General features: G+C 41.5%; 1 protein-coding gene across 3 annotated transcripts in view; it reads left to right on the top strand.

Moving 5' to 3' along the window:
• Positions 1-5,067: 5,067 nt before the first annotated feature.
• Positions 5,068-24,032, top strand: part of tab2 (TGF-beta activated kinase 1 (MAP3K7) binding protein 2) — a 53,158-nt gene continuing 34,193 nt past the window's right edge. For 2 of the 3 annotated variants that reach the window (XM_036581313.1, XM_036581310.1), the window contains exon 1: positions 5,068-5,426. The gene's annotated coding sequence lies outside the window, so the exon portion shown is untranslated. Of the gene's footprint in view, positions 5,427-5,478; positions 5,688-24,032 lie in introns of those variants that run through there. The other variant, XM_036581312.1, reaches the window with a different exon arrangement.

Below are 24,032 nucleotides of genomic sequence, written 5' to 3'. Positions count from 1 at the left end.
TTATTATATTATTATTATTATTATCATTATTATTATTATTATTATTTAAACACAATAAAAACACTTTTATAAATGTTGACTTGCTCGCTCACCAATGAAGGTGAAAATCCGTTTCACTTCCCGTTTTGTAAGTCAGGCACATTTCAATCAAAACATATTCTATCAACATTATTGAAATATTTTTTTTCTTTTTTTCATTTTAAACGTTTTTGGGAAAATCTTGCCAAATTAGCGAGTATTAGTGACATATCTTAGGGGTATATTAGGGGTGTAACGATTCTCCAAATCCATGGTTCGGCTCAGTCCTTGATTTTTAAGTCATGGTTTGGTTCATACCTCGTTTTTTTTTCGGGGGGGGTTCTGGGTTTTATTAAATTACCGATAATTTGGAACACTAAAGCCTGTTTCACCCACCAAACAGCGAGTTTGTATAGTATATTTCTTTAACCTATTTTGAATGTAGCTTGGTCAGTTCCTCATAAAATGAAGGGGTAAACAAACTGGAAATTAAATGTACCTCCGAGAAGCAAGAACGTACAGACAACCGAGTCAAGATTTAAAAACATATAGCACTGTTTTGAAGTCTAGAAGATAAAGATTTTCAATATTTCACGTTAAAATTGTGGACTGAAACTAAACAAGCACCAGCCAAATATTCATAAATGATGAGAAAAGTTAGTAGAATAAGATACTCTCTCTTTTATTTTGGTAGAACATCCAGCAGTGCTTTCATATTCTGTACTGGTCCACAGCAATGTTGCATGGTGTCCAGAACAGTTTCTGTCCTGCTTTCATGTGAAACATTTCGATTTAGATGCTTAATGGAAAAATAATGCGGTGATGGGACAAAATTGCAAGCATTTTTTGCGAGAATTTGCATGAATTGGCGATTGCAAATTCAAGACGGTCTGTTTATTAGCTATGTTCATCTCAGAGCTCCAAACCAAAGAAGCAAACTGTACACACCAAGCATTCTTGGCTGATTGACTAGTTTTGGAGTAAGCAGCTTGGTGAACGTTAGATGCTTTGTGAATGCGGGTGGCCACCAGGCTTGGGACAGTCTGTGCTGGACAGTAAGCCGAGCCGCAGTTCAAAAGCTTCATTGTTGGGAGGACAGAGCGTGACTCATCAAATACAGGGCTGGGGTAAGGCCAGCGCAAAGCTGTGTGTGTGTGTGTGTGTGTGTGTGAGAGAGAGAGAGATAAAGAGAGTAAGAGGCAACCACTGCCTCCCACACACGTTCTGGGGGGGTTGGTGACCGAGTGTATGTGAGAAAAGAATTCTCAGGATTCTGTTTTGCTGAGTCAGCTCTGCTGAGTCTATTCCAACTATATGCCATTAATTACATGGGCTGGTGACATATGAGACAAACTACCTGAGGCATTCTTTGATTTTGCGCCCTTTGCTGGGGGGGGGGTGAGCTCTCTGCCCCCAAGTTCTGGTGTCAAGAGGTCACTCTATGTGTGTGTGTGTGTGTGTGTGTGGTGACAGAGAGGCAGAGTGTGTGAGTCAGACGCAGAATGCCAAATGCCACGCATCCACCCTGTCCACTGAGGAGCGAGTGAGTGGTGGTTTTACAAAGGCTGCCACTATCTCTTGCTTCAGCTTACATGAAATCTGGCCGCACTGCACTGCTCTCCATCAAATTACACAGCACAAAAGCAAGCGTTGCAGAACAAGATGGCAGCGTTATGAAATCTTCAAAACAAAGCAGCTCGATTTAAATCATGGAAAAGTGGATTCTCTTGGCTTTTCTAAATGTAGTGAGCACTCAAAACCTCCCAAAAGGTTCCACTCCCCAGTTCATACAGTCCAACTAGGCTGCAAAAACAGCCCGTTTTGAATTGATTGTTTTTGCAACGTCATGAAAGTCAATCTATATACATGCATTCACAACCTATAGCAGTTTAGCTCCGCCCATGCATGAAGACTGCTTTTTAAATCAGGCACAATATAAGGCAGCCAATGAGAACAGAGTTTGTTTACATATACCAGTCTTAACTGCAGTGTAAGAAATCAGCCTGTTTAATTCAAAGGGATAGAGAGCGGCTGGAAAATGGTTGTGCAAAAATGAATTCCGACTGTTTTCAGTAAAAAAAAAGACACACAAACGTCTTAAGTGGACCTCAAGGAAAAACGGGAGAAACAAACAAATCCTCTTCGCATGTAGGCTGTCAGTTGTCTTGCCGTGTTTCAGGACTGCAGTGCAGGGCAGCCTGACACTTCCAGTAAAAGTGTTCCTGTGCTTATGATATAATGACTGGGGTAAAGTGAAAGAAGTTCCCGGAAAACAAAAAAAGTTGGAATTCTAAAACCATCAAGGATGGAAAAATGTCTTAGCAAATCCAGCATCTTCATCCAGCAAAGGAGCTCAAGTTTGTTAGGGTCTATTTATCTCCTTTTGGTGTGCGATGAAGTGATAAAGCTCAAAAATGAGAGGTATAAGTGACGTCATTACAGAGCCCTGCTGGTGGCATCCTGTATAAATAAAAATAATGCTTGGCCACAACTTAGTAAGGCGTGGGAACAAGATAATTAAGTCATGGCCTCGACTAGGTAAGGCGTGGGAACAAGATCCTAATGTGTGGCCATGACTTAGTAATTTGTGGGAATGAGATAATTAAGCCTTGACCTCAGCTTAATAAGGCATAATCTCGTTCCCATGCCTTACTAAGTCATGGCCACTACTTATTTATCTTATTTCTATGCCTTACTAAGTCATGGTCACGTCATATTAATGCATGGGAATAAGATCCTAATATGTGGCCATGACTTAGTAAGGCGTGGGAACAAGATCCAAATGCTTAGCCATGATTTAGTAAGGCATGGGAATGAGATAATTAAGCCTTGACCACAACTTAATAAGGCATGATATCGTTCCCACTCCTTATTAAGTCACGACTTATTTATCTTGTTCCCACGCCCTTTTAAGTTGTGGCCATGTATTAGGTCTCAATGCCTTGCTGCCTATGCTGTCTCATGAGTCAGTGCCTTAGAAGGCAGCACTGTCCACTGTGTCAGTGCTGGCGTTTTCTGCTATTTTTTTTTCGAAATGCATTGGCACAGACACAGAGAATTATGGGATATGTAAGGCAGTGAAGGATGCATCTACCCTGCCTTCAAAAACCGGCCAAATCAAGGAACCTCAGCAGGCAGCGTTTTAAACACACATTAAATTTGGATGTGACTGACTGCCTCAGTATACTGTATGAGCAGCATTCATTACATCTGTGTATCACAATAAGGTTAAATATTGTTATTTTCCCAGACATTGTGCATTCAATGCAGCCAATACAAAGTGATGCATTCAAACCCTCCTATGTTAATAAACTTGTGTTGGTAGCGTGCATGAAGTTTAGTGCATGAAGTGTATTATCTTATGCATAATATCTCTTTACTAATGAATAACTCATATGCAACAGTCATTTTGAATGGAGATGAAATAAATGAGGGGTGGTCCCTGAATTTTTCACTGTGCTGTAGATCAAAGATATCAATGCACAGTTGGTTGACCTATAATTCAGTTTAATTTACTTTTATTGTTAGTAATAATGTGCTGTTCTCTTTTTTATATAGCTCAGCTCTCCCTGAAAGTCAACCCACCACAAGCAAAGGACCTTTTATAAACAAAAGAGAGATAGGTAACACTTTCTATGAATGTAACATTTGTAAGCATGTATAAACACATTTATAACATGTTATAATGCATTCATAAGGCATCATAAACATGGCTATAAATATAAAAATACATGACATGCTATAGCCATGCTTATTGTGCATTATGAATTGTTAACATAATGCATTATAAGTGCTGTTAATAAAAATTATAAGAGCTCATAAGTCGTATTTGTCCACTCTAAGTAAAGTGAAGCGTACTGTACTAAAGCCTCCTCCAGTGTTAAGAGTGAGGCTTCAACTTGAAGTATTTACTGAAGAATTTAATGAAACACTAAAACATACACAGTAAAGCACATTACAGGCTTCAAATGTCAGAGTTTAAACTAGTGCTGCCATCAGTGTTTTACCCAATGTGGGACAGTCAATGTACACCACCGTTAGCTTGGCACTAACTTAACACTGCATATCCAATAGAATGCTAGCAGAAATTAGCATTACTGTACTGTACTGTAGTGATGAAACAGAGTGAAGGTTTCTAGTGTTTGATGTTAGAACCAGTGAGGGAACAAATTACAATGACGGCACTCTACTATCTCGCCTCTCGCTCTCCAGGCCTTCACTCCACAGTGACTTCACGCTCAGTGTGATGTCAGAGGGGGTTCAGGGGAGGGGCTCATGGGTACTTGGTTTGTTGTGATGTAATGTAACATTTAAAGTGAGAGCGCTGGTTAAGAAAAGCACATTGTAGCAACAATTCTAGGCTGGACAGCCTATTTGGAGCATCTGAATATTCAGGACTGAAGCCCTGAAGGTGCAGCTCTAACAGCACCAGCACTGAGAAATAAAATACTGGAAATCTCATAGCGTAAATAAACTTTTGTCTGTATTTGTCTTTACACTCTCCAAGCTGGGACTGACTTATTTGGCACTGACAGTATAACATGTTATTAACACTACTTATAATGCATTATATTAACAATCCATAATGTATAATAAGCATGGCTATAAAGTGTAATTAATGTTTACAAATATTTATAACCATGTTTATAATGCATTATAACATGTTATAAATGTGTTTATAGATGCTTACAAACGTGACATTCATAGAAAGTGTTACCGAGAGATAATCAAGCATGTCATAAATGGTGATAATAAGAAGGAGGTGGAATGAAGCATGTACAAAATAGTGGTCCACTAAATGTGACCCCCTGACATCCAGCCTGTGTCCAGGGCACCTGGTGGGCACGTGCCGGCCCAGCTCATACGATTACAAATGTTCACTGCATAAATGATTCATTTTATTTTGAGCGCATATATAAGGCTCCTTAAAGTATCGGTATCGGTTCTGGGCTCGGTATTATTCAGTATCGGACCGAACAGAAGGTGACTGATATTGTCCGCTCCTCTTCAGTTCTCGCGCTTTCCCTCTGTCCGTTAAAGCAGAAATCTCGCGATAGAGGCTCGCTTGTCCGCCGCCATATTGTGTGGCAGTATTTTGATTCGTATCCGCTGGAAGCGAGAAAAGGGGGGCAGAAAAGAGAGAGAAAAACAAGGGAGGGGAGTCGGAGGCGGGGGGGACAAAAAAAATCGAAGACGAGCTGTCAGAAAGAACAACTTCTCCTCCCGAGTGGGTGAGAAGGGCTGGTGGGCGCGACGGCGGCGTCCTCTCGGCAGGCAGCCCGCGCTAGCAGCAGCAGGAGCGGCCTGGGTCCCAGCGCGGCCCCCCGATCCTCGAGTTCCTCCTCCTCCGCGCTCCGGCGGCGGCGGCGCGGGTGTTGCAGGCGGCCCGGGGAGCGGCGGCGGACACGGTAAGAGTCACGGAGCTCCGAGGCCGGGCCTTAGGAAGCCTAGCGGGGGATACGAAGGGTTTTGGAGGGCTACGGAGAACGAATAATTCAGGCGAAAAAAAGCTTCGTTTTCGTGCGTTATGTGAGCGACTCGCCGTCGCCTTGCTGACACAAGCTGAAGAAAAACCAGTTAAGGTGCTCGCTAACGGTAACCCGGTCGGCTGACGATTTCCCCCAACTTCTGGAAGAGTTTGTCTGCGTTTGGTCATAGCTGCGAATTGAGTAAGTGGTTGAGTCCATAGCCGATGTGAGGACATTTCATATTGGGCTGTAAACCGTAACTGTGTTTTGTCTTTTTACGTTACTTGTCCTGCGGAGCCCCTGGGGTAACATGGTAATTATTTTTTAATAAGGCGTGGCCACAAATTAATGTTTTGAGGGCACGAATTACTACACTGAATCCAAGAATTAATATATCTAGGCCGCGAGTTCAGTTTCTCATAACTTGTGGCCTTAATGTATTGATTTGTGGTCTCAGTATCGTAAGTTGTGGTCTCAATATAGTGATTTGTGGCCCCAGTGTAGCAATACGTGGCCTCAATATAGTAATTATCACAAATAATCACCATGTCACCGTAGGGGCACTTTACTTTCCATACTGAAACGTGAAGGAGATACTTTTTGTCGAGGAGCCCTGAGGGGAAGGAAAGTTGCTGGTCAGCGTGGCTAAAGCTTGGGCAGGCAAAGGTCTTCAGCTGTGCCGCTCCACTGTTTCAGATTGTGTATATTCTTTTTCTCAGTTTAGGTCATCAGTTCACGTTCATTGTAAAACACACTTAGGAATTGACTTCTGTCCCTTTGCTGTTGAGGCACTGGTGAAGTTAGTTGTCAACCCCCCCCCCTTCACAGAGCAAACATAATGCAGACTGAAAGGACAGCGTCTCCTCTCACACCAGTACTTAACATCACAAACGTGGAAGTGGAAACCCAACAGGCTTTCAGAATTACAGCGTCTTGCCACAAACCGTGAGACCTGGAGGGGAAAGAGCAGCGTTTGCAAAGCTGATGGTCTCCTTTAGGTTGCACCCAGCTTGGTCTGCACGTATTGCTGTACACATTTCTTATAATAATGAAAAAAAAGGTTCTTCCACAGTTCTGTGGTAAGGAGAGTGGTTCTAATTTGGACGATGTGTTTTGCTTAAGTGGATGGAAAATGTGTTATGATGATGTGTTATGTTCTATATAGAACCATTTTCAAACCATATACAACACATTGTCCATGCAAAGCACCATTTAAGCATGAAGTGGTTCCGCACAGAACTCATGTCTTTGCCTTTACTAAAGAGCCTTTGAAGAACCATATTTTTTTAAGTGTGTACTTATGTAGATTATTGTCCTGTGTTGATTTGTATTGCTTGGTTACTTCACCATGGCTAGATTTGAACAGTGCATAAGCATGGTGACCTTCGATCTGTGAGAGAGTTCTTCCTCTACGGTCTTTGCGTCCAGTTTCCGATCTTGGATTTTGTTGTCATTGGTAGTTAATTGAACTGTTGATATAACTGATTGGCCACCTGGAATCGTACCTACCAGCAGCTGGATTCAATGTCTGGAATTGAAGACCTACACCACCATCACTGATAGCGTAGGGATACTTTTCACCTTTTTTAAGACAATAAAGCTCTTATATTTAGTTCTAAATTAGATGGATCTTGTACTTCAGTGCAGGTTTGCTGCTGTTTGGGTTAATCAAAATAGGATGTAAATGTACAATTCTGCAGAGCTCATATCGAGTTAATAGCACCTTTATAAGTCCTTGTGTCTACATTGTGTGTTCTGTGTCTTTTGTTGGATGCGTTTGCTGAATGATGTTTTAATTGTTTTGCGAGGCTCTTATAATTGTGTGTTTCTAACCAGAGTAGGACGGCTGTGTCACTTTGCAGAGCGGAGATTCAATGCAACAGCTGATTGCTTGCATTTGACAATCGCTTGAAGAAACCTAGCTTATATGTTTTGTTTTATGTTGGGGAACTTTGATGGATTAGAGCAGTGAGCACTTGAGTCCTTCATTAGTGCTAATCAGTTCAGTATGAGCCTGAATTATCAAAGCCTTGAACAGGCTGTGTGTTCCTGTTTTTGCACCAGCAATTTCGGGTGTTGCGATCAGGGATTGGAGCCTTGCTGAAACCACAGCCAGTCACAAGCTTGCTTCCCTTTAGTTTCTCCAGGAGACTTGTTTGCATGTCCTGATTGGCCGAGTGGTCAGGCTCGACTGTCACATATTCATATTTATGGATGTCTTTGCAGGGGAGTTTTACTAGTTTGTTGACTAGTGAATACGGGCCTGTGTGTCCCCACTCTCAGACTGCGGTACGCTCCTCGAGCAAGAGCTGCTCTCCACAGCAAAGTGTTTATAGGTGCATGGCTGTAACTCGCACCAGCTGTGGCTGCAGCTTGCTGTGCAGTGCAGAGTCAATGTGTGTCCGCGCCGCATCACAGCCTGCTGCAGCACTGCCACTCTGGTAGCCTGAGATTGCGCTGCAACAAACCACCTTTTATATCGTGAGGAATTCCGAATAAATCGGTGAAAGTAGTCAAGCCGGGTACGATTTGCCATTCTGAGGTTGAGTCGTTTTTGATTTCTTTTATTTCAAAAATGTCTTGGTTGTAGTTTGTGCACTGTGACTGGTTTGGTTTGTCAAACAAAACTTTTTTTTGTCTGCTTTGCTCTCCGATACTCCAAAGGTTGCACCCTGTAAATGTTATAAGTGATTTCAGGAAACAAGCCCAGACATATGAGCTTGCTTGTGTGCATAGCATAAACCCCACTGACCTCCTGTCAGGTTTACATTGATGTGATGCATTCAGATTCTATATTTTGATCATTGACCGTGGTTTCAGTGATGGATGACAAATAAGAGACTCATAGGCCTATGGATGGTACAGTTTTAAATGCCAGCACAGTTTCAAATGGTATTTTTTTCTATTTTGTTCAATACTAAATGGAAATTGCTCCCCCCTTAGCTGTTTCGTTTGAATCCCCTCGTAAATATGGGCCTGATTGAACCTAGCTAAGGGATTTTTTGCATTATAATGCAAGAGTTTTCCTGCAGTTGTCCTAAAAGAAAGCCATATGTTGCAAATAAACATGCATTTTAAATAAAATGCCTCATTTAGACCTTGAAAAAGCATCTTCTGCGAGCTATTGGCTTTTGTGGCTCAGCGTGAATAAGCACTGAAAGTATGTCAGTAACATTCATCTTCTTGCAGTCCCTATAATTAAGATGCTACAGCTTCCTTTTTTTTGACGTTGATTTATAAATGCCATCGTTTTGCGCAAATGCAAGAGGAAGCTGACGTTGTGAATGACTTGCTAGGAGATATATTGTGATATCGTGCATGAATTGTACTGGAAACGTATTAGTGCACATGCTGCATAAGCACGCAAACTAGATCGGCCTCATGTGGAGCAGAGCTGAAGGAGCGGCTTAGCTTCTTGTAGTCGTGTTATAATTCGGACGTTACAGGTCCTTTTGGGATTTTGATTTAGGAATGTTACTCAACATAATGCTTTGGAAAAGAGGAGCTCTTCTTTTGCCCTGGCAGGTTCCTTTAGTAGGCCCCCCTCTCCACCGCCACAGTTCAGTGGGACTGAAATGTGCCAAGTTTGCCAACCAGTACAAACGGAGAAGGTGAAGTCTTGTTAGCTTTGGGAGTGTAAGCTGCACGACTGTGTGAGGGTACATTGTATTCAGTTACACATGGAGTCCTTTTCCTCCTCCCGTGTCTTTAAGCAGTCGGGAGGGAGTCTGAAAATATTATGGTTAATTACTGCCAAGGCTGCGATCCTCGGGCTCTTGAAAAACCCGTTTTGAGGTTTGTCGTTCGCAGAGCATGCAGCTCGTGTTCTCTCAGGAGGAATTAGAGAGCAAGAGAGAGTGTCAGCTTGGCACATGAAGCTGCCCAGTCATTAAATCCTTTAAGAGTTATTTGCTGCCTTATATCTGTCGTAGTGTTTTTGCTTTTGTCACTTGAGTGTTTATTTTTCCGTTTGGGGTTTGTGGCGCTTCTGACACCCCTGCCAGCCAGTGCCTCCCTCTCTCACTCGCTCTCACTCGCTCTCTCTTTCTGCTAGGTCTTAAGCTATCTGTGTCTCTACACAGATACTGCCGTAGGAGTGCGGAAGAAAGACACTTGCATTTGTGAATTGTGTAGATAAGAAGTGCATTGTTGAAATACCAGTGCAGTCTCTCCCATAGAGTGGCACCAGTCGAGAAGGCGACTAAGTTAGTATGTAGAAAACATTGTGAAATGCAGGTTTCACTCAATGCAGGTTGTTGTCCTTGTCAGAAAGTCCTCTCGCTCCAAAACATCCTGTCTTGCTTTGGGTCTTCTCATTGTAAGCGGGGCTTTGCTGGTACCAGGTGAAAGGATATTGAGTGACTGTGCAGCTTCAGCACCCCTAAATATATGTAAATGTTTGTTTAAACCGTTTCACTCAGAAGCCATATAATATATAGGTTTCATTCTACAGAAACGTCCCTCGCGTTTACAGATATATTACACTCGAAAAACATGTTAGGTTTATATATATTTTAAAATAAAACTAAGTTATTTTAACAATTCCACCTTCTTGAGCCTCAATTTAGCAATATTGGTTTTTAATCAGTTATCTAGAATTCCAAGCACCACAGAAGTGCTCGTCCCCACAGTTGTGTGTAAAGGGTGAGTGCCATATTTTGAGGTAAAAAAAAAAAGATTTTCTGCAATTTTAACTGCAATAATCTATACATCAATGAAATATATGATTTAAATGACACAAAGAAAACAAATGCCAAATAAATATTATAAAATTTATAATGAAAATTGTTGTCCCCAGGAGTCGTGTCACTGGTGTTACTGTGTAACAAAAAATCTCTTATTTTATAATAAAAATCACACTGATGACATTCTGAGGATCTGTGAAAAAAGCACATGGTAAGTCACTGGCCTACTTTATTCTTAGGCATGTGCGCAAAAATAGAATACAACTGGATTAAATTACATATTTTAATGGATTTTCCGTGATTGACAACATGTGGTTTCATGCTCTGTAGCAGCCATTTTGTAAAATGCATTTTTCTTTAAAAATGTCTCTGGTGTTACTGTCACTGGTGTTGCCTTTCTTATGTGTAACACCAATGAGGATTGGTAACACCAGTGACTCCTATGGATAGATAGAAAAGTGGACGTTTCTGTAGAATGACCCATATATAATATACATAGCATTATTCACTGTTTTGGGTGAGTTTAGTTTCTGTGGACTTTACCCCATCGTAGCAAACCAACTTATGCTTTGACGTTTATGTACTTAAAAGTTGTTTATCTCGGTCATTTAATGCAGGCGTGCCATTACTCCGGCCCGAGGGCCAAATGTGGCCCACAGACAGATTTTAATTGGCCCCTGGCTTCTGTTTTTCACTGTATTTTAAGCGGTCTGCCAGCCAGTACGTTGCAGTTCTACATTTCACCTGAAGGTGGCAGCTGACCTGACCTACAGCTTCATTTACCAAACTACGTTTAGTCAAGACTACAGACATAAAGCTCAAAATAAACACTGAGAACTGGCGATATTGGCGAGATGATGGAAAACTTCTTATCAAGCAAATTCAGTCATTCAGTAAATATTGACCCTTTACGGTCGAACAACAAAGTGACTATGCTGCGTTTATTGTTCATTGCAATTTTTGTTTAGTTTGTGTCACAAATTATATTTTTCAACAAGTAAACATGAATAGGAATACGATTAATACACCAGACATGTTGTTTTGTTACGCTCAAACAAATTAATTATTTATTAAGTGCTTATCGATCCACACTGTTCTGATAGGAAACACAGTAGCACACAGAAAACTCAGTTAATCATTTTTAAATAATAGTTCGGCCCTCAGGTATTTTGACACAGTACCATCTTGCCCTCTTTGAAAAAAGTCTGGACACCCCTGATGTAATGCATTCAAATACTAACTCTGGGCAACATTTAAACCAGTGTCAGTGGGCTATGAGTCTTGTAGTACTAGGTCTGATAAGTATGCTGATGTTGAAAGCTTCCTGATGCCTTTCTAGTCTGGAGTATTATAAATACTCATTATACCTATCAGTATTATAAGAATTACTGACCTAAATGACCACTGTGCACTTTATACAAGCTGCAGATTTAACCTTCCTAAAGCTAGATGGAGTTTTTATTGGGATGGGGAAAATCCAAATAGGCCCAGTTGGTCTTGTATCCAGCCTAATCCTCCTAGTTAGCATTCTCTCTGTAGAAAACGGATACGCCAGGATGAATCTATTAAGCCCTTGTGTTTCCAGTGCAGCCTTTAGGTCAAGCTTTGTGCTGCATGTGTTTAAGGGTTGCAGTTAACAGTTTTGGAGCAGATTTGGATGGGCTTAGCTGTTTAGCTGCTAGTTACAGATTTGTCAGTGATCTGTTTGCCTCAATATGTTCAAGCCAAGTAAAACAGCATATAATGTTGATGGGGTACATGTTAATTGATAACTAAAAGAATTATGTTCTTATTTTTGCATTTATTTGCCTGGCATACCTTTGGCCAAGTTCTGACGTTGTATTAGTTCAGAGCCAAGTAGGCTGTGTGGGGGGAAAAATGTGTAGGGTAAGCACATATACAGAACGTGAATGGACCTCAGTGAGTAGAGTAGGAAGTGTAAACTGTAAGGCATTAAGCCTGTGTGCTGTACTTTAGCCTGCAAACCAAAGGCTTGGACCTTTTATCAGCTAAGTGGGCTCTGTTCAGCTGCGTTTGATGTTAAAGTGGTCGAGGATTGAGTTCCCTTTTGTTGCTGCGAGTCTTTATGCCTGAGTGTGGTTCAGCTCTCTTTGCCAACAAAGGTGTCATTATACCTTTGTGTATCGCTTTGCCCTGAGGAAAGAGAGAGCGGGTGGATAAAAAGGAACAAAGTGATCGTTGCAGAGAAAGGGGTGGGGGTTCATACTAGTGCATGTCAACTTCTCCTTTGTTGTCTCGCCTTCACCTTGCATAAATGACCTACTACAAGTAAACTACCGACTCCGTTGTTTGGCCTTTCGGGACGAGTAAATAATGAGGGTGCACCTGGTGAAGGTACTGCTTAGCGCTGTGGGGGTGTGCGTTGCAGCTGGGATCCAGCTTCAGGTCCCAGCTGTGCTGTTTGTACTGTTCGTGATTATACAGCTCGCTGGCTACATCACTGCAGGACGCCGGGACTAAATCACTTCCACTGGCTTCTAAAAAGGGAGAAAATAGGAACCACTTTATAGGTGCTAAACAAAGAGATATCGTGGATAACGTTACAGAGATAACGAATTGGAACGCGCCTCTGCTGGCAAGTAGCAACTGGATTAAAAATAACGCGCCGAGTTATATTTCTGGTGACACTGGTAACCTTTTTAGTTGTAGTCCGCAGCCGTGCCTGTTATTGTCTTGGCGAGTGATTTTGACTGCTGCAGCGTAATCCCACAGACACATGGAGAGTTCACTGTGCGCTCCACCCTCCCTTCCCCCCGAGGGAGCGGTGTTTAGAACCTAATGAAAGAATCTTGAGTTAAACGATAGCCCTCGGCTTCATTCAGAGCGCGTGGGCTGAAACGCACCCCCCCTCCCCAAACACTTACACACTTTTAGCTGTGCCTCTCAGTCCAGATTAATTCGTTTGACATCTATAACTCTCCGACATGCCACAGAAAACCGTTTAAATCTAGTTAATAGTCTAATTGAATTCCGTTTTCCAAAATAGCCTCTTTAAATAACAATAGCAGTTAACGTTAAGAGTTAGTGGGTAATGATGGTCAATTAAAAAGTTCTGCTTTGGAGAATGAAATGCCTGTTTTTTATTTTTTTTACCCTGTCACTTTCTTTTGCTCTTTTGAGAAGGATGGTAGCAGATCCATCAATTTAGGGGAGCCTCAGCTGACTGCTCTGGGACATTGCATGTAAACTAATTAAAACCAGAGAAGCTGGTGTGTTCAAATAAGGCCTATTTGGAAGGACAGCATCTTTCAGTCTTTTAAACATGTGGAAAATAATATATAGGTCAGGAAATTTCTTGCTTTGGTCCCCCGAATGTTAAAGCAAGGCTTTTAAAGTTTTTTGTTTTGTTTTTTTGGAATAGGCTCATCAACCTGGTAGCACATGAACTTACCTTAGCTTTTGCTAGGACTTGTCACCTGTCTCATTTCTTTATTCGTTCGTAGTGTAAAGCGTAAGTGTTCTCTCCTGAGTTGCACTGTGCTTGTCTGTGGTGAACTATATTCAGTACGCTATCATAGTGAACATGTTGTTGAGAGATTTGCTGTATTGATTTTTCCTCAAGTTGTTTAGCCTAGTTAATGATAAACTCTGCTAGCATTCACTTTCATGCAGTACTTCAATGGATTGGTAGATGATTAAAAACATGCAGCAGAAAGCTGATAATTGTGTTTTGAGCAGAATTATAGTTGTCTGAATAGATTCATTGTATCATCTCATAGCTTTGCATGAGGCATTGAAGTTGTGGTGTCGTGCTGTGACATCGTTGCAAGGGGGTTTAATAAAGGGGACCAGTTACGAGTGAATTCAAGTGGGGGTTGTTAAAGTTGAGAACCATAGTTTGAGTTATTTTTTTTATGTTAGTATTTATTAAGGGGGTATAATGATGCACATTTTCAGCATAGGATTTTTGGGTCTGAGGTCAGAAATCAATTTGTTTTTCTATATTTTAAGTCTTAAGCATGTCTTGTTTACTATGACTTGGCTCAGATAAATAAAACTTCTTAAATATAACTTTTCAACACTTTTCGCACCGTGCTCTTGCAACATAAGCCCCAAAAATCGCAACCCTTATAAGTATTTTCAGAAAAAAAAAAATCATGTGAGCATGGCTGCATACCCAGCATAAGCTCCTCCGCATACCTGCTCACTTTATTCTTATACTTGTTGTCTTTCATGCATCGTAAGGGCCCAAACACCTCAACCAGTGAGGAAGAACGAGCGCCGACTAAGGTTGGCTGATGATCACCTACTGTCAGCTCAGCGTCTCCTCATATCACCTGTGGAAATTTACACTTGAACACACCATAAAGAATAGTGCTGACGGTTGACGTGCATATACATAATATGCCTGCATGGAAGGGAACAACTCTCTGTAGCAGGAGCTGGCAGTTGTCTGTAACATGGCAACATTAAAGGTAAAGAATATATTGTTTGAATATCTTTAAATCAGGCTTCATTTTCATACTAAACCTAGTGTGTGAAAGAGGATGTCTGTTAGCTTCATACTGACTGGCTGTGAAATGAATGTTTGAACACGAAAACAGTAAAATAAAACGTGCACGTTCATTATAGGACAAGGTTAAAGTCTGTTAACTTTCATATAGCGCTTTCAGAGCTCTTGTGCGTCCCTGTTTGACAATAATAAAAATGTTCTTGTTGGCATTGCAGTATTTAAATGCTGCTCATTTTAAATTTGGATCTACAAAGTTGTTGAAATGCCCTTGGTAGTGATAAAACTTTGCTACTTGCGCTGGCATTGGAAAAACAAGCTCTCTGTGTGCCCTCTTTAAAATGCTGTTTACTGTTTTTCATTTCTGTCCTATATGCTGATTCTTATCGCTCTCTCACGGCCAACCACAAATGCCGATTCAGCATATTAAAATAGCCCCAAGAGGCGGTTAGAGCCAGTGGTGCAGGAAGCACTGCACACACTGCAGATGACGGCTGGCCATTGATGCTCACCTACTGTCTGCGATCGATGGCCTGTGCTTGGCTTGATGTCTCAGCGCTCAGAGGCCTTCAGAAGAGAGCGAGGGCTGTATTGAGATCCAAGTTTTACATTTCAGTACACTTCTTGAAACATTTTAGGCTTAATACTTACCTAATGTTGGAGGATGCACATAAGCGACAAGGATCTCGGTAGAAGTGATGCACCTGATGGCTTAGGCTTAACTATCTTATATATCTGGAAGAATATTGTGTCTGTAATACTGAATATGGCTTTGCTGTTGTGATCAGACCATTATGTCCTACCAGATTCTAACCTTTCTGACTGTAAAGGGATATGCTTTGGCTCATTTGACCCTCAGCTGTGCTGTGCTTCACATCTTTGAGAAGTTGAGCAAACCTCAGTGCAACAATAATAATGAATGTCAAGTAATGTTAGGGATTCTTCCCAGAACTTTATTCAAGGTGTGGTTCACTCTGAAGTGCTGGTCAGAGCACAGTGAAGCAAAAGAGAGACCTTTCTTGATTTAAGCATAATGGTAAAGGCAGTGGTCATACATATCGCTGTAGCCTCATTGCTTAGCATTAATCAGCTCTACAAATAAGTGACCGGACATTCGCTTAGTATTAATAACGCCATGCTGCAAACTAATAACACCTGTTTGTGAAAGTGAAACTAACTCGAATACACAGCTAACAAGCAGCACCCATGGATCTACAGCAGTTGATGCAGGATTCTCGCATCATTCAGGTGTAGAACAGCACAGGTGAAGTGAACAAACTAACTGCAGCTGGAGACAAACACTTGGGCCTGTTCTTATTTTTACCCCTTCCCCTTGTATCAAGTGTCTCCTTGCTCTTTGGAACTGAGTGACGAGGGGTAGTGGTTAAAATGTTCCCCTGTGAAATGAGATGACACTCAAATAAAGAAGGGCATTACTTCATTAACAGGCTGCTAGCGGTGCTCTGTAGGCGACCCTGCCAGTCTGCAGTGATAGCAGAGGAGGGTAAAGTTCAGCTCCTCACTGCTGGACTTTAGTTACATTTAGGACATTATAGGACTTCAAAGAGGGGGATACGGCAATTATTTATCATCATCCACCCCTAATTCTTCAGTGATATGAAGCTGACGTCAGCTGTTCGCCAGCTTATTGTTCGACTTTTCCTGTTCCACCTTAAATCGAGCAGCAGTTACATTCTAGGGCTTCAGGCATTGGAACTGCTGGTTTATTAAAGGTGGAACGGGAAAGTTAGCTAGCAAGCTATTGAGACATTAGCATACTACTAGTGATTTATGTTTGTTATGAAGAAAATACTTTCTACCATAATACAGTGAAATGACATTAAACTAAGATAAAACAATGGTTATCATAATTTCAAACTGAGAAAATTCTCACATTTGTGGGTTTCTTTGGTCACTTGTGCAGCCATCTTGCTGTTTTGTTTTTTTTTATTTTATTTATTATTATTATTTTTTTTCTCGTAACACTGTTTGGGGTGTGCCTCTGAAAAACCTCCTTTTGGAGGGCCATGTAGCCCTAACACTTCGCCCTACCCCTCTATCTCAACAAGAATCGGGACACCCTACCCCTAGACGAGAACGCGCAAAATGGAGGGGTAAGGGCTAAGTGGTAGGGGCGAGGGGTGAAATATTTCTCCTCCAGTGCTGCGTTTTATGAAAAAAGTAACAGATAAAGAGTAAAACCCCTGCTACTGTAGCTTAGAGGTGCCATGTGCTGGATGTTATCAGTATCACACTCTCAGATTTGAACTCAGGAATGTTGAAATTTCAGTTTGACTGATAAACTGCCTGTGTAAAAGTAAATTCATAAATATCACAATACCTACAATATATTGCCTTACAGTCTGCTGATGTCAACATGTTTATAGTCAAATCACCAGTCTAGATTTTGGAGCAAGCATATGCATTGGCTTACAGGTGTTGTGAAGACTGACCTCTTAGGTATTGAAATTTGATATTGAACAGTAAAGCATTTTTTGGTGCTTAGTGATATTGAAATAATTCAGTTTATGCTGTAGCATTGTCGCAGTTTGAACTCTCATTCTCCTGAGCAGAACAAAACCTTAAACAGAAAAATGCAGTTGATCAGTGTTTTTTAGATGCAGACGATATCGATAATATACCCAGAGAGGCTTTTTGTGATGGGCTGTTAACGACATCGTGTCATTGTATTATCCCTCCCTCGCTGCTACCCTGTGCCAGCTGTGCTACTTTTTTTGTAGAGCATATGGTTATTTGACCATAGAGTTCAAGCCCCACAGTTTGTGCTTACTCAGCGGATTTCGGCTGCTGCTGTGTGTAGATTGACCCGCTGCCTGGACAGCACTGGCTGCCGTTAGGGGAGAGCGGATCTCGCTCGTAATTTACTAATATTTGCCTCTGTCTGACTTGGCGTCGGAAGTCATCCAAAAGGCCTGGGAAAAATACTCTGCTGCCGGGGTAAGAAGAGCAACAAGAGCAGAAAGTGGAAAAGAACGGACAGTGGAAAAGAACAGAAGAGGGCCAAACACCCCTCTGACAGAGAATCCCTCCTCTGCCCCAAAAACACCACAGCAGTTCACAGTCCCTGTTACGACCTGTCTAGGGGTTTGTGACGATCATAACATAAAAAAAGACAAAAGAGAGCCAGATGACGTTTAAACAGATCAAGTCATGTTATTTTCTTTTTGTGCTGCTCTTTTATATACACGACACAGGACAGCGTCAAAGTGGGCATACGCCAGAACAGCAAACATAACCAGCCTAGCTAGAGATTTTAGAGAACTAACTTACCTATGTAAAAATAAAGAAACAAAAATACAGCCAGTCTTCCCTAACTCCCTAACTAAGCCGAAAACAAAGTCAAAAGAAATGGCACCCACTCCTACAACCTGGTCGGCACAAGAGTGAAAGTTTACAGAGAAAAATCATGAGCTTAGTGCTAAACAGTAGAGGTAACTGGGTAGAGAACAAAAGGTAAAGCCAAGCTATTTCATTTGAGATGAGGACAGACAATAAACTAGCCATAAAACAAACATTTCTTAGCTGCGTTTCAGATCTGAAAACAATCGGCCCAAGTCACCATGGAGGAAAGCCTCGATGACATCCGGCGCGGCCTTTGAAGAAATACTCCAGGCAGTCGCAGCCAGCCAATCAGATGCAAGCATCGTTACGGGACTCCAGCCAATCACACGCACGAGTGGGTGGGTTCCTAATAAGTGAGAGTGAGAGAGAGAGAGAGAAAGAAAGAAAGAAAAAGCAAAACAAAACATACGTCCTAGGGACGTAACAAATATAATATAGTATTTAATATAGTACCATATAGTAAATAGTGTCATTTTTATACGCCGGTCAGAACCGATAATTACGTGCAGAAAACCACACTTCTTGAGCAGTGGGTTTCATTTTCATGTGTTAGATTTTCTTTATTCAGTAGCTTTTGAACGTTGGGTGAAAAAAGGTAAATATATAAAATTATAGTTCTTAATAACCAAAACAAGCTGCTTTTATGTAGACTTAAACTAATGTAAAACATAGTTTGTTTTTTTATTTATTTATTTATTTTATTTTACTTTTATTTCCGTTCCTGTGAGCGCTAAATGCCTGTCTACGATGCAAGTGGCAATGTAGGGTAATCATCAGAATTCAAGCATGGCGGATGGGCAAATATTTTTTTTTCTTTTTTTTAAGAATGGTTTATAATAGATGTAATACACATATTAGATGTTTCAGATGCCACAGATTTTTAACAAATAAATCAAAACAGGTGGAAAACTTGAACGAAATAATTCCACGGCAAGTACCCCTGCATTTGAGCCTCAGAGTGCACCAGAGTTTCTTGTTAAAATCACTAAACTGTTCTAGTAGGAACAGAGCCGCTGGACACTGCTACAGGGCAATGACTTCTGAATATTTTTGGGGTTACTGTCTCCGGACTTCTAAGAGGTTTTGTTATCTTTGACTCATCATGCTTGAGCGTTTTAGGTATTGCATCTTTAGCTTGGGATGTGTTGTGACGGTCACAAGTGCACACAGTCTGGTCATTGGTTATCTGTTGTGTCTACATGAGTGCATTCTTTGAAATGCACTGTTGCATTACTGTGCCACACCATAGTGTTGGTTCAGAAGCGTTCGACAGCCTAGTGTCTCACCACACTCTGCTGCAGCCCTGTCATCCATTTATCTCTCTGTGGGTAAGCCCTTTGTGTGGGTGTGGTGGACAGTGCCGAGGTTCGTGTAGAGGCATTGGTTTTGTTGTGGTGCTACCGAGGCATCGCCAGGGGCGGCGGGCTGGCCAGCTCCCCGTCTCACAAAGTGCTCTTGCAGCGCTCAGGACAATCAAACACTGTGTGTGTGTTTTGCAGCTCAAGCAGCATCTTGAACACGACCTCCCGAGCCTCAGGCTAGAAAACAAGCCATATTTCCCATCGAACAGGGGGCGGGCTGACTTGACACAGCTTCTCCCTCTTCTTTTATCCCTCCCTTCCCCGTCTCTGTCTTTTTCCAAAACAGATTGCACAACACCACTGCAAACGTATACAATAGTTAAGCCAGCGGAAAGCTCCACCAGCACTCCTAGCTTAAGAACTGAAACCAGATCAGCCCTTAACAGTTTGTAGGAGTGCTCCTTAATCTTGCTAAGTTTTTTTTAAGTTGTGGAAAAAATGGAGCAAGCACTTTACATTGCAGCTGAGACTCTGCTCGAAGTTGTTTGTTTGAGACTTTTGGCTGCATATTGATCACATGTAGAACATTCACTGATTATCTGATATCTGAGGACTATTTTTAGAAGTTATATTTGATACTAAGCAAATTCTGAGATGTAAGGAGTTGGTCTTTTATGTAGTTTTTGAGTAGCACTAAGATTTTTCTTAGTCAGTCATAACCACTGCTATAGATTTAACAAGCTGTTCTACTGTGGGGAGGTGCTACCTCATTCAATCAGTGCACACAAATTTTATCAAAGAAGGCTAGCGTGTTTATTTATTTATTTTAAGATTAAGTAGAAGCAAAGACCTTGCAAAAGCAATTATGGCATGCCTTTTGTGTGCAGTCAGGTTGAGCTTGTGGAAGTAGCAGTAATCCTACAAGTTCTGCAGGTTAGTAATCGTTTGATGTCCTGCTGTGTGAGCTGTTCATCATCTCTGCTTTGTTCTGAAGCTGAGATTCTTTTACTGTCTCGAATCTGCTGTGTTGTAATGCTGGAAAGCTAGTTCTCTGACAGTGTCGTAAGGTACAATTTTGAAATTGCCGGAAGGGTAAACACACTGTGCCCATGCTTTTGTGTGCTGTAGCCCTTCACTCAGAGTACATGACACGTTTTTGTAGACGTGTCTGTTTTAGCAGAAGAGTACGCTGTATAGTTCTGATCAGACTGATTTACCCCTCCTATGACTGTAGCTCTAGGACTTGCTAATATACCAAAGCGTTAAATTTAGTGTTGGTCAAGCTCTTTTCCTGTGTTTTCAGTACTGGCACAGTAGAAGTTGCATTTTAAAAGGTACACTATATATATCCAAAAGTTTGCAGACACCTGCTCATCCAGTGCGGAGCTTGTACTCCTTTTTGCTGCACAAACAGCTTCTACTCTTGTGGTAAGGCTTTACATTAGATGTTGGAACATTGCTGTAAAGATTTGGTTGCATTTTTCCTCAAGAGCATTTGGTGAGGTCAGGGACTGATATTGGATGATTAGTTTTGGGATCACAATCCACCCTTCCAAAGATGTTGGACGGAGCTCTATCACTACGGAGAATGTAGTCCCACTGCACCACAGCTTGAGACGAAGGGGCTTTATACCCCTCTAGCTGATGCTTGGCGTTGGGCATGGTGGTCTTAGGTGTGTGTGGCTACTTCAGAGACTCAAATGCTATTCATCAGTGCTTTTCTATCAACATTATACAAGCTGTGTGGTGCGATTGAATGCCTGTGTCAGTGTTGAGCTGAATTCACCCACTTTTGGGAGCATACATGGCTTCAAAACATTAATTATTGGCATGATGGCTTTTGCTGTACTGATATCACACAAGACTGTAATATGCAAATGACCCATTTAACCAATCACAGTGTTAATATGTGCTCTGAGCGTCTTGACCAGCTCTGGAAGTTTCTGTAGGTGTTTTAATGAAGCAAGATATTCATGTCCAACAAACATAGTTTTTATTTTGGTCAAAATAATGCAGGCCAGTCTTTAACCATGTGTCATTTCTGATTCTGTATTTTAACACATCACAGTATTTGATAATTTAATTACAATATACTGGTGTTTTGTCCGTGTCTTGCAGCCGTTGTGGTAACCAAAGATCTTCTCCTGGCTGTTCTTATAATTAATATTTTAAGAAATCTGATCCCAAGTCAGCATTGTTCTGAGACGTTTTGTTCATTGGACCGCTGTCAGGCTCGGCTGGTTGTTGCATTTTGATTTGGGCGGTGCTTTAGCAGACAGGAATGCTGTGGTGTTGGGTCTGGCATTGTATGTGGCTTGGCACGTGGCCGGGCAGAGGATCAGGACTGGCCTCCACCGGCTGCACCAACACAGCCGCACCTGCCTGTGCCAATCTCACCCATGCCAGTCTCGTGGGCAGTTGCAGAGCCAAGCGATTTAATTTCCCACAAAGTAGCCGCAAAGGTTAAAGACCGTGGAGTGAGTGAAGATCTGGTGATGGACAGCTCTCTCCTGTGGCTGACCTCTTGTCTTGGAGCCAAGCTAATACAGTTTACTGTGATTTATGTGTGCGAAACATGGCCTAATGAAGTTGTCAACTTGAGTTCTAATTAGTTTGCGGCCGTATCCCAGAATTATGTAGTTTTTATCTCATGGGTTGCTGTAGGTTGTGCTGGACGGTATTGATAATTCAGTGTCCAAATAGGTTACAGTATCATGGCATTTGGTTATATTTGTTTCAATTAATAAAGGTAACAAACCCATCACTACTATTTAGTTATTGTTTTGCTTGAGCTCTTTGTTCAGAAAGCAAATTATATGCATTGTAGTTCACTTACAATTCATCAGTAGCATATCTGAAGTACAAAGAACAGATTAAAAAATGAAAAGTGGACTGCTTGACAAAGTATGCAGCTATTGTATCGATAAAACTTCAAATACGTATCAGTGTGACAGAAATATATTGCTTACATCAGAACTGCAAGCACATTTTTTGTGGACTGAAAGGCTGAGAAACAGTCAGTATTACCTCAACAGCTTTTTCTATAAAGGCTACAAAAACAAATATATGTCAATTTTTGTATTTGTTTATTGTGACAATAGCCTCACACACCTAAAACACAGTATTTTGGATGGAGTATTTTTGAGCAGTGCAAATATGATATGTTGTCTCTCTGGCGCTGTGTGTGTATGAGAATTTGATCTGCTCTGTCATCACCGCTGTTGATGTGTTTATTATGGAAAGTCAAGTCGCGATAATGATTAAAAATATGATTTATCCTGCAGCTCTATCTAGCACTGGTCGTAAGCTGGCTAAGAATTCTAACAGTGTACTGGATTGCTGTCTGTGGTGTATCGGCTAACTGCCCTGCCAGTGTCATCATGCAGGTGTGTAGCTGCATATAAACCCAAGTAATTTGGCAGCACACATGCACAAAAGCCTCCAAGTGAGATCTGTGTATTACCTGCAGAATCGGATCCCTCAGGTTCTTTTACTGATTCTGAAGATGTGGTTAGGTCTGCCACAGTAAGTTTGCTTTCAAGGTATGCTTCTCTGCTATGCTCACTGGTTCTCCTGCTCTCTCTCTCTCTCTCTCTCTCTCTCTCTCTCTCTCTCTCTCTCTCTCTCTCTCTCTCTCTCTCTCTCCCTCTGTCTCCCTCTCTCTGTGTTGCTAAGAGACACGTGTTAGATGAATGTTTCACACAGCCGTGGAATGGACTGGTTTTCCACCAATGGTGTCTCTCGATAGGCACGCCATGTGACTTGGCTGCCATTTGTCTTTTGGTTGGCCTCAAGGTGGGGAGTAATACTCCTAGCAGCTGCTGCAAGCATTTCCGCTACAGCCCTCTCTCCCCTTGCCGACACACCACAGGCAGGCCCAGCACGCCCCTGCAGCACCATGTCCCGCTCGCTGCACAACCAAAACGTTTTCTGGCCATCGTTTGTTTTTGTTCATGTCATTATTCGATAGCTTCAGATGTTTGCTTGTGCAGTTGTTCCTGGGGTTATTTGAAGAGCGTGGAGTTGATTTGTGCTTTGTTGTGATGCTAGTTTATTTGTGAATTTATGTGTATTTGAAAAAGTTCAAATGAGGGCTGCAGCAGTTGAGCCCCTGCAGTGAAAACAGTGTACGTGACACTTTTTGTAAAAGTCATATAAGCATGAGATGGCATTACTTGATGCCCTGTATTTAAAATAAAGAGGTCACTGAAATGTAAATTAAGCATTGCTTGGCCTTTAAATGTACGAAATTAAAAAGAAAACGAAGTAACTGATAATAAAAATAGGGTGGAATGGTTAATAAATAGTTTTTAGTTGGAGGGGTCTCAATTAGTCTGCAGAGTCTGTTAGTCGTTGAAGTTGATGTTGATTTACTTAAAGACACAAGCGTAATTCATTTGATGTACTCTGTCATTCCCACAGATTGCAGTACACTACAGGAAGTGTTATTGGGGTCAGTATGGTTTATATTTCACTGCACCGTAAAAGAAATCACACAGAGGTAACTTTGAACAGTGGCAGAGCTGTGAAGAGGAACCTGCAGAAAGGATAATCGTTCATTTAGGTGATTGATTAATTCAGTACATTTCAAATAATAGTGGATAGATTTGAAACATTGTATTGTATTATATCATTGCATTGTGGCTAGTGCGTTAGCTCAGGCTCATATAATTAGTTTGTGGCTGTTGTGTTAGCTCAGGGGCTAATTTTAGCTTGTGGATAGCAC

Source organism: Colossoma macropomum, unplaced genomic scaffold (genome assembly GCF_904425465.1).
Source record: "Colossoma macropomum unplaced genomic scaffold, Colossoma_macropomum, whole genome shotgun sequence".
Taxonomy (NCBI): domain Eukaryota; kingdom Metazoa; phylum Chordata; class Actinopteri; order Characiformes; family Serrasalmidae; genus Colossoma; species Colossoma macropomum.
The sequence above is the reverse complement of the archived record's forward strand: the minus strand, read 5'-3'. Positions and strand labels throughout refer to the sequence as shown.